Source organism: Nilaparvata lugens, chromosome 2 (genome assembly GCF_014356525.2).
Source record: "Nilaparvata lugens isolate BPH chromosome 2, ASM1435652v1, whole genome shotgun sequence".
Taxonomy (NCBI): domain Eukaryota; kingdom Metazoa; phylum Arthropoda; class Insecta; order Hemiptera; family Delphacidae; genus Nilaparvata; species Nilaparvata lugens.
This window is the reverse complement of record NC_052505.1, coordinates 47,931,139-47,941,539: the sequence shown is the minus strand read 5'-3', so window position 1 is coordinate 47,941,539 and position 10,401 is coordinate 47,931,139. Positions and strand designations below refer to the sequence as shown.

Here is a 10,401-nt window from a genome sequence, read left to right as displayed (position 1 = left end):
CTGAGATGATAGCAACAGATCGAAGCAAATTAAAAGTTTTGATCTATCTTTATAGTGTTATTGAAATAGGTTTTATTTAAATTAAGGAGAATACCTAGATTAATAATTTTGATCATTGTATTACTCTATAAATAAGTTTCATTGAAGGGAAATATGCAAGACATATTTATCCATTACTAATAATGAACAAGGTTCAGCAAAGATGGGAGTGGCGGAGATGAGCATTCTGCGATGGATGTGTGGGGTTGCAAAAATAATAAATCACTTAATCAAAGACATTTATTTATCACTGCAAAGGGCAGAATAAGAATTTTTCTGTGTGGAAATGGTTTAGACTTTTCTGGTGGAAGAAGGGGGGGGGTGAATCCTTGCTTCTTTCTTCCAAGCCTCTAAAATTTTGTATCTATGAAAAATAATGTTCTAATAGCATTTACAAAAGTTTCCAGGTTTAATGTTATATAAATAAGTAATCATAAGTGTCATATAGGCTTACCTGAAGCTAATTTAACTGTGATTATAATAATTTAGAAATGTGTAAAAATTCCTAGATGATGTAAAGTTAGTAAAATTGAATCATTTGAAAAAAAATTATAAATATCCGACGTATATTTTTGTGTAGGCTATAACATAACATACTAAATCGATTGCAACCAAACATTTTATGACAATTTGGGCTCACAGTCTTGACTGTTATCTTCTATAGAAGGCAGTAGTAAGGCAGAGAATCGGCAACACTGTTTTCCTATCTTTCTCCACTTTACCTAAAAAAGTTTTGCAGCAGTTATAAAATTGTTAATAATAATAGCTAAATAAGACCTAAATTAAATGTGTAATTTGTAGTAGCCGAATTACATTTGTACAAGCATGTCAAAAAATAAGAAAATAGATTCTTTTCTTGTTCAATCTACAGAAGGGTACATCAATTTTAGCTTTTCCTCTTGTATTATAAGAATGCTTTTCGGCTCTTCTTGTCATTGAGTAATAATGACTTTTTATGTATAGCAAGGAGAGCAGAATGTACTGGTTAAACACTGTATAGATGCCCAGTCTGATGAAGATTGGCCGACAGTAATCAAGGCATCCTGCTAGGTCTAAAATTCTCAATGCCTTTTTTTCTTGAAGAAGCACATCCGGGCGCATATCCCCACATCTGCAGCTCATAAATAATATGGCTGTGAAAAAAGGCAAAGTACACTTCAATAAGTTACTTCCTAGAAATTAGAGGCTTTAGACGCCTGAGTAGAAATATTACCCTGGATAGCTTTAGGCAAAGCTTGTTGGTGTGGCTACCCCAGTTGAGTCTTGAATCCAGTGTAAATCCTAGTAGCTTGACCTCAGTACAATTGATGAGCTGGTTTGTACTAAGGCTACAGGTAGTCTCTTGTGTCTTGTCTTCATTTAGACTCAGCTTATTATTGGTGAACCACTGTTTGGCTAGTCCGAAAATATCTGCAGCCGCCCTCTGCGCCAACACTGGTGTTCTCCCTCTGGCAAAGATTGTGGTATCGTCGGCAAACAGTAGGATGCCTCCCAGCAGATCATAATCAGAAAAAGGAGGGGAGGAAAAGGACCAATCACTGATCCTTGTGGCACCCCATGATGAACCTGTAGTGGACCTGAGTTAGCTCCAAGGGCTCCTGAGGTAGGATCCAAGGGTGGCAAGGACCCGAACTACAACTCCATAATGCTGCAAGTTTCTCTGGCAGAATATCATGCGGGACTCACTCAAACGCCTTACTCAGGTCTGTCAGAGCCAGTGCTACTGAGTCCCCCTCTTCAAAAGAATCTAGGATGTCACCCACCAGTTTGGAAACAGCTGTGACTGTTGATTTATCGCGCCTGAAACCATGCTGCACTCTTGAAAATAGGTTATTACTCTCAAAGTGGTCTATTAGTTGAATCTTCATAAAAGCTTCTAAGATCTTGGCCAGTGCGGGAATAATAGAAATTGGCCTGTAGCTTTTCAGGTCTGTAGGGTCACACTTTTTGAAGATAGGCACTGTTCTAGCCAGTTTTAGAGTTTTAGGGCCAATGCATTCAACACCACACTAAGAGGGTGGGCAATGACATCAATAATAAATCCGTCTATATGTGGTAGGGCACTGACAATTTTTTCCACCCCCTGTATCAGGAAATTATTCAATTCATCAGGGCTTGCCCTGACACTGGGCTTCAAACTTTGCTTGCTAGGTCCTGTAATACTTTTTACTAGGTCTCTAGCAGCCTTACATTTATTATTGACCTGATTGATTGAACTAATGTTTGCCTCCCGTTTCGCAAGGTCCACCTCCTGCCTGTAGATCCTCTTTGCCTTAATGTATTGATAATGGATGTTTTTCCTCTCTTCCTCATCAAGACAAGATTTACTTCTACAATTTAGAGCCAAGGCAAAATTCCGAAGCTGAAGGAGCCCAGGAGTATACCAGTATTAGCATGACCTATTCCACCCTCTAGGTATCCTAATAATTGCGAAGTATTGCTACAACGCGGACTAGCTACAGTCGGGTATGGGTCGGGGTCAGTAGCCGTACTGACAGGTGGAGATACCGGACCTACACTTCTCCCTCTATCCTGATTCTTTATCCTCTGCTTCTTTCGCGAGATTTTTACTTTCAGGGGAAGAGTGTTTGCCCGTGCCGTTGCTGGCCGATTCGGCCCTCGGCCTTTGGAATACAGGGTGGGTGTTTAATGGATATTAAGATAACCCTATACAAGGAGACGGATCTGACTATCAGATCCCTACCAATAATTTTATTTATAAAGGTAGTACGCAATCTGAACCAACTGCGAATTGACGGCGAGCAAGCTGTACCTGCAAGCCCGGGATGTAGGTTTTCAATGGGGTTTAAGGTGAGAGCTATAGAGAATAGGGTGCAGGGTATGAGGTATACGGTATAAGGTATAGGGAACAGAGAATCAATAATAAGATTATTATTCTCTACAGCAAATAAATGTCTGCTCAATAATCCGCAATCTGAGAATTGCGCTCTAGCTCTCAGCAAGCTGGACCTGCTAGCTAAATACAGTATATCAATTTCAATTATGTGGTAATTAAAATTTAGAGAATAAGGTTTTAGGTGTAGGATTTCTGAATCGCGAGCCTGCAGCTGCGAAAGGATTTTCAGCAATTCTGAAACTGCTAAACAGGATTTCCGCGCTAATCTGATGACTGCGCGCCGGTTATTAAGGGCCAATCTGTAACTGCCCTTAAGGGTATGGGAATCACTCTCAATCATCCGAAACGCTTTTAAATAATAGTCAGTATGTCGACTATTATGAGAGGATAGAAAAGATTTTTCACAGACACAGTCTGTAGAATAATATCGGGAAGACAACAGTCTGTCGTTGTCAGGGTAGGAAAGGATTTTTCCAGGATTTTCCACAAGGAAAATATCGAGTCAGAGACTCCTAATTCAGGAAAAGATTTCAATAGACTTTTCCAAGTAATTGCCAGTCTAAGGACTACCACAAGATCGATCTCTAATTTGCAACTGAGATCACGGGAAAATTCGTGAATTTTCCACAGGTAAAGCCAGCAAATAATATTTGCTATTAAAGAGGACAGGTTTCTAAGAATTTTAGAAAGGATTCGCGGGTCTGAAAACCCGCGACTAGGACGATCTCGAATCTGGAACTGAGATCAGGAAGGATTTTAACACAGGAAGAATTAAGAGAAAGGATGCCGCAGTCTAGAAACTTCGGCGAGGAAGTCCTCAAGCTGTACCTGAGAGCTAGAAGGATTTTAGAATAGGGAAAGTGAAGAGAAAGAAAGAGAATAGACGTCGCAGTCTAGAAACTTCGACAAGAACGAACTCAAGCTGCACCTGAGTTCTCTAGGAAAGGATTGGACTTTTCCTACTTGGAATTACAGCAAGTCAGAAACTGCTAAGCGAATTTAAAATACAGGGCCACTCTATAGTATGAAAACTAAGCAAGGAAAATTTACCATAAATGATAATAATCTCTCTACAAGGACAAAAATTAATCGAGAAAACTATTCTCAAAAGGAACAGGGATTTTCCCACAAGAATAAAAATTAATTGAGAAAAACTATTCTTAAAAAGGACAGGGATTTCCCTACAAGAATAAAAATTCAATGGAGAAAAATTACTCTTTAAACTAAAGGCCACCTTACTACAGAGAAGGAAAAATATACGGACTACCAGTCCTGACATACAATTACCTGAAATGACGTGGATACTGATACGGAGAATAGCGAACCGATTCCCACTTCCCGTATTATAATTAAAAACGTCGTGAAGCGACAGAGTCGAGACTTAAAATTAAGTACTCAAAAATAATCTGCTATAAGAGCCTAGCTAAATTTCCCCACTCAACTGTTTGTAACACAAACTTGAGATCCCTTACAGGTTTCAAAACCAAGGATAACTCGTTCACCCCCAGTGATACGAATTTAGGAAAAATAACCAACAAGAAAGAAAATCCCCCAGGAAGTTCTATCTTCAAATACAGTCGGCAATTCGACATACAATATTCCATTCACTAAAATACAGAATAGAATATTAACCCTCTAGTACACCACTATTAGGAGCGCCGCTCGGAACGCAGCCGTACACGAACCCGTTCACCGAACAACTGCTCTCTCCCAGGTCTTCTTGGAGCTGCACCGGGTCGCTGAAAATTAGGAGGCCGGGGGAAAAGAGCTTCCTGACCAATGAGAGTCTGAAAAGACGATCACGCCACTGGTCATGTGACGGGGTTTTGACTCAGCTGCTCCTGATGCTAAGGGTGCAGCAAATGATGACAATGATAGTAATTGCTACACTAATTCAGGCCGGTAAACAATATTTCTATTCCAGAAATTTCATGAAGAGCGATACCAACCCGACTCGGTAGCCGCTTATCGTTTTGATGATACGGATGCTGCTGATTCATAGGGATTGGCGACGATGGTGATAATGCATATACAACTACAGAACTAACAAAATATATCCGGCAGTCGACCCTATTCTAATTCTAAAATAGAATAAATTCGCTAAATTACGCTGGACGACGGCTCTCTATCCGTCACAAAAATTCACTTTGTGACACCCCACTCCTACTAAGGAGGGGGGGGGGGTTGGCGATGAGAAGAAAATACAGCATCCGAGGTACCGGTTGACTCCTCGAAGCTGAAAAGAAGAATAATTAGTGCAGTAGGTCAGGCTTCTCAAGCCACAAGATAAGCATGACCTAACGCTGAAAAAGAAACAACCTGTTGCTCCAACTATTGTAACAGCAATTAGCAATAGACCTCATCGCTTGTTATCTCCCGATAACACCGATAACGACAGCCCCTGGCTGAAAGCAGCTGTATAATAATCTGAAAGAAAAGGAAAAGTAAAACGGCGTACCACCTGTGAAGAATGGAAAGAAAAAGGAGAAAAAGATGAAAGATGAAAAGAGAACCATTCACCCCTCATATGGAACACATTAGACATCTACCTATTTCTTTCGCTCTTCTCCATCGGCTCCTATACTGTTGACAGCTGGAATACAATGAATTGTTATCAAAATCATTCACCCCTGATCTCCTTATCTCGGATCGGGTTTTCAATTCTCCTTTCCCACTAAATTCGCTACCGCTACGGCGATTTTCAATTGAATGAGCTACACTACAACCTGAGTTAACTCTATTCAACTCGCCCCCCTCTATATGAGAAAACCGTGACAGTACATCCCGTACCACAACCTTATCCTGCCTATTCTTAATATTTGAAGCATTCCCCTGCTTCTCTATATTTTTAGGACAGGTATAAAGTTTAATAGATTCAACTCTTTTATGGAGTTTCACTTTTTTCCCGCTTACAGGAGCTTCTTCAGAGATAGGTGAAAACTTTTCAAGTTTTCTTACAGGGGATTTATCTACCTTCTCCATCCCGGAGACAACTGATAATCTATCCTCATCATCCCTACTCCTCAAGCGAATACCATGAGGCTGTAACTCTATTACAGCTCTCATATCACGGAGATTTTTCAATCCTAAAACCATTCGCGAGTTTATATTAGATGTGATAGATACCTTCCAATTATAATTTTTTCCACAAACGATAACCGGTAATATGGGCTCCCCCTCTACTCCAAGACGGTTAGCTACTTCAGAAGAGATAAATGTTTTATCTGTCGTCGTATCAATTAAGCATTGAGATCCATTCCACCTACTCCCACATGGACATAAATCCCATCTCCATCACTCTCACTCTCCCGTCTCTCGCTAGCTACTGTAGCAACTTTTGAGATACAAGACTTAGACATCTCTTCACCTTTGAGCTACCTGTTACTCCGCTATCAACTATACTAGGTTCCCACTCTACAATTCTATTACGCATTTGAATATTCATATTATGATGCTTCATAAATGACATACCCAATGACACATCGTGGGAAAGCCCCTCTACAACTACCGGTTGAAATGAAACTAAAATATTTTCTACTTTTAAATTAGTTATAATTTTTGTGGAAAAATTATTATACTTCCATTGGATAATATTTATGGTGACTACAATTTTCTTTTCTAACACACCCTACTTGCTCTAACACTTTAAGAGCTTTTCCACTAATACAGGATACCTCTACTCCCATATCTAATAGTGCAATAAATTTTTGCCCTGCAATTTCTACATCAATAAAAATGCGCTCATCCCCCAACTTGACCTCGTAGTTAAAACACGTGATGACTTCACTACAGCGATTCCTGATATCTTATTGGTTTGTGAGACACATTTACAATAATCAAAAATTTCTTTACACTTTTGACAACTAGAAATTTCGGGACAATTCGACTTCCAATGCCCTACTTTATTACAATTCCAACACTTAGGCTCTTGGATTTCTCCTACCCTATTTTCTCGCGTTTTCGACGTAGCCTTAGGTGAAAATCACTCCGTTTTTCTCCATCATTTTTCGTGTTTTTCAGAGATAACCTCCCGTTTTTCTCTTCAGCACGAATCGCCTCATACTCTCTGGTTACATCTAACAACTCATCTACATTTTTAACCCCTACACTACGAACATATAATTTATACCTCGGTAATAAATTTAAATACAATCTTTGAAGCATCCTATCCCCCTCATAACTACCTAACCGTCTCATTAAGGTAAGCAAGGCTTCGGCATACTCATCAGCCGGTTCGCCCTCCCTCTGCTTCCTTGCAATGATCTGACTCTCAAGGTCGTTACTATAAGAATGGGGATAATAACGGAGTTTAAATGCCTCTACAAAATCAGCCCACGTCCTCCACTGGGAGCGACGATTCCGCATCCAAAGTAGGGCCCCTCCCTCCATCAGCTCCGGCAGGGCTATAAGAGATTGCTCCCCAGAGATCCCATATGCGCCCTGGAGTTCCGCGAGCCTCTCGATGAAACTGGGAGCATCCGATACACCATCAAAATGTAAATTCCAACTTCTTACCTTGTCGCAGACTTCTCCCTGACTATACGTGCCTGAAGAGCGGGACAGTGCCGGCTCTGTACCTGGTTGAGAGGCAGCAGCGGTCCGGGATCGAAGGTGCTCGACCATCCTCCTCCTCAGCTCCTTCACAGTCCCCGCTGCCGACAGGCCGAGACTCTCTAGGTAGCCGACCGCTTCCTCCTTATTCAGCCGATACACCCACGACACTCTGGGGTCGGCTTCGCGTTCCGCGAGGTCCTCCCGGCGGACCGCCTGTACGACTTCATCATCCTGATGAGTAGTCTCTTCTCCGTGTACACTCATCGCGGATTGGGATTCACCTAAACCCTCTTCGCGATTTTCTTGGGCGCCAGACGTCTTAGCCCCACGATGGGAGACGTCAGTTTTATTAGCATGACCTATTCCACCCTCTAGGTTTCCTAATAATTGCGAAGTATTGCTACAACGCGGACTAGCTACAGTCGGATATGGGTCGGGGTCAGTAGCCGTACTGACAGGTGGAGATACCGGACCTACACTTCTCCCTCTATCCTGATTCTTTACCCTCTGCTTCTTTCGCGAGATTTTTACTTTCAGGGGAAGAGTGTTTGCCCGTGCCGTTGCTGGCCGATTCGGCCCTCGGCCTTTGGAATACAGGGTGGGTGTTAAGGGAGATTAAGATAACCCTATACAAGGAGACGGATCTGACTATCAGATCCCTACCAATAATTTTATTTATAAAGGTAGTACGCAATCTGAACCAACTGCGAATTGACGGCGAGCAAGCTGTACCTGCAAGCCCGGGATGTGGTTTTCAATGGGGTTTAAGGTGAGAGCTATAGAGAATAGGGTGCAGGGTATGAGGTATACGGTATAAGGTATAGGGAACAGAGAATCAATAATAAGATTATTATTCTCTACAGCAAATAAATATCTGCTCAATAATCCGCAATCTGAGAATTGCGCTCTAGCTCTCAGCAAGCTGGACCTGCTAGCTAAATACAGTATATCAATTTCAATTATGTGGTAATTAAAATTTAGAGATAAGGTTTTAGGTGTAGGATTTCTGAATCGCGAGCCTGCAGCTGCGAAAGGATTTTCAGCAATTCTGAAACTGCTAAACAGGATTTCCGCGCTAATCTGATGACTGCGCGCCGGTTATTAAGGGCCAATCTGTACTGCCCTTAAGGGTATGGGAATCACTCTCAATCGTCCGAAACGCTTTTAAATTAATAGTCAGTATGTCGACTATTATGAGAGGATAGAAAAGATTTTTCACAGACACAGTCTGTAGAATAATATCGGGAAGACAACAGTCTGTCGTTGTCAGGGTAGGAAAGGATTTTTCCAGGATTTTCCACAAGGAAAATATCGAGTCAGAGACTCCTAATTCAGGAAAAGATTTCAATAGACTTTTCCAAGTAATTGCCAGTCTAAGGACTACCACAAGATCGATCTCTAATTTGCAACTGAGATCACGGGAAAATTCGTGAATTTTCCACAGGTAAAGCCAGCAAATAATATTTGCTATTAAAGAAGACAGGTTTCTAAGAATTTTAGAAAGGATTCGCGGGTCTGAAAACCCGCGACTAGGACGATCTCGAATCTGGAACTGAGATCAGGAAGGATTTTAACACAGGAAGAATTAAGAGAAAGGATGCCGCAGTCTAGAAACTTCGGCGAGGAAGTCCTCAAGCTGTACCTGAGAGCTAGAAGGATTTTAGAATAGGGAAAGTGAAGAGAAAGAAAGAGAATGGACGTCGCAGTCTAGAAACTTCGACAAGGACGAACTCAAGCTGCACCTGAGTTCTCTAGGAAAAGGATTGGACTTTTCCTACTTGGAATTACAGCAAGTCAGAAACTGCTAAGCGAATTTAAAATACAGGGCCACTCTATAGTATGAAAACTAAGCAAGGAAAATTTACCATAAATGATAATAATCTCTCTACAAGGATAAAAATTAATCGAGAAAACTATTCTCAAAAGGAACAGGGATTTTCCCACAAGAATAAAAATTAATTGAGAAAAACTATTCTTAAAAAGGACAGGGATTTCCCTACAAGAATAAAAATTCAATGGAGAAAAATTACTCTTTAAACTAAAGGCCACCTTACTACAGAGAAGGAAAAATATACGGACTACCAGTCCTGACATACAATTACCTGAAATGACGTGGATACTGATACGGAGAATAGCGAACCGATTCCCACTTCCCGTATTATAATTAAAAACGTCGTGAAGCGACAGAGTCGAGACTTATAAATTAAGTACTCAAAAATAATCCGCTATAAGAGCCTAGCTAAATTTCCCCACTCAACTATTTGTAACACAAACTTGAGATCCCTTACAGGTTTCAAAACCAAGGATAACTCGTTCACCCCCAGTGATACGAATTTAGGAAAAATAACCAACAAGAAAGAAAATCCCCCAGGAAGTTCTATCTTCAAATACAGTCGGCAATTCGACATACAATATTCCATTCACTAAAATACAGAATAGAATATTAACCCTCTAATACACCACTATTAGGAGCGCCGCTCGGAACGCAGCCGTACACGAACCCGTTCACCGAACAACTGCTCTCTCCCAGGTCTTCTTGGAGCTGCACCGGGTCGCTGAAAATTAGGAGGCCGGGGGAAAAGAGCTTCCTGACCAATGAGAGTCTGAAAAGACGATCACGCCACTGGTCATGTGACGGGGTTTTGACTCAGCTGCTCCTGATGCTAAGGGTGCAGCAAATGATGACAATGATAGTAATTGCTACACTAATTCAGGCCGGTAAACAATATTTCTATTCCAGAAATTTCATGAAGAGCGATACCAACCCGACTCGGTAGCCGCTTATCGTTTTGATGATACGGCTGCTGCTGATTCATAGGGATTGGCGACGATGGTGATAATGCATATACAACTACAGAACTAACAAAATATATCCGGCAGTCGACCCTATTCTAATTCTAAAATAAAATAAATTCGCTAAATTACGCTGGACGACGGCTCTCTATCCGTCA

The 10,401-nt window shown here is 41.2% G+C and overlaps 1 protein-coding gene across 1 annotated transcript in view; it reads left to right on the top strand.

Annotated features, from left to right (window-relative positions):
* LOC120349631 (protein SAND-like) overlaps positions 1 to 10,401 on the top strand; it is a 119,766-nt gene that overhangs the window by 6,515 nt on the left and 102,850 nt on the right. The window lies entirely within an intron of this gene.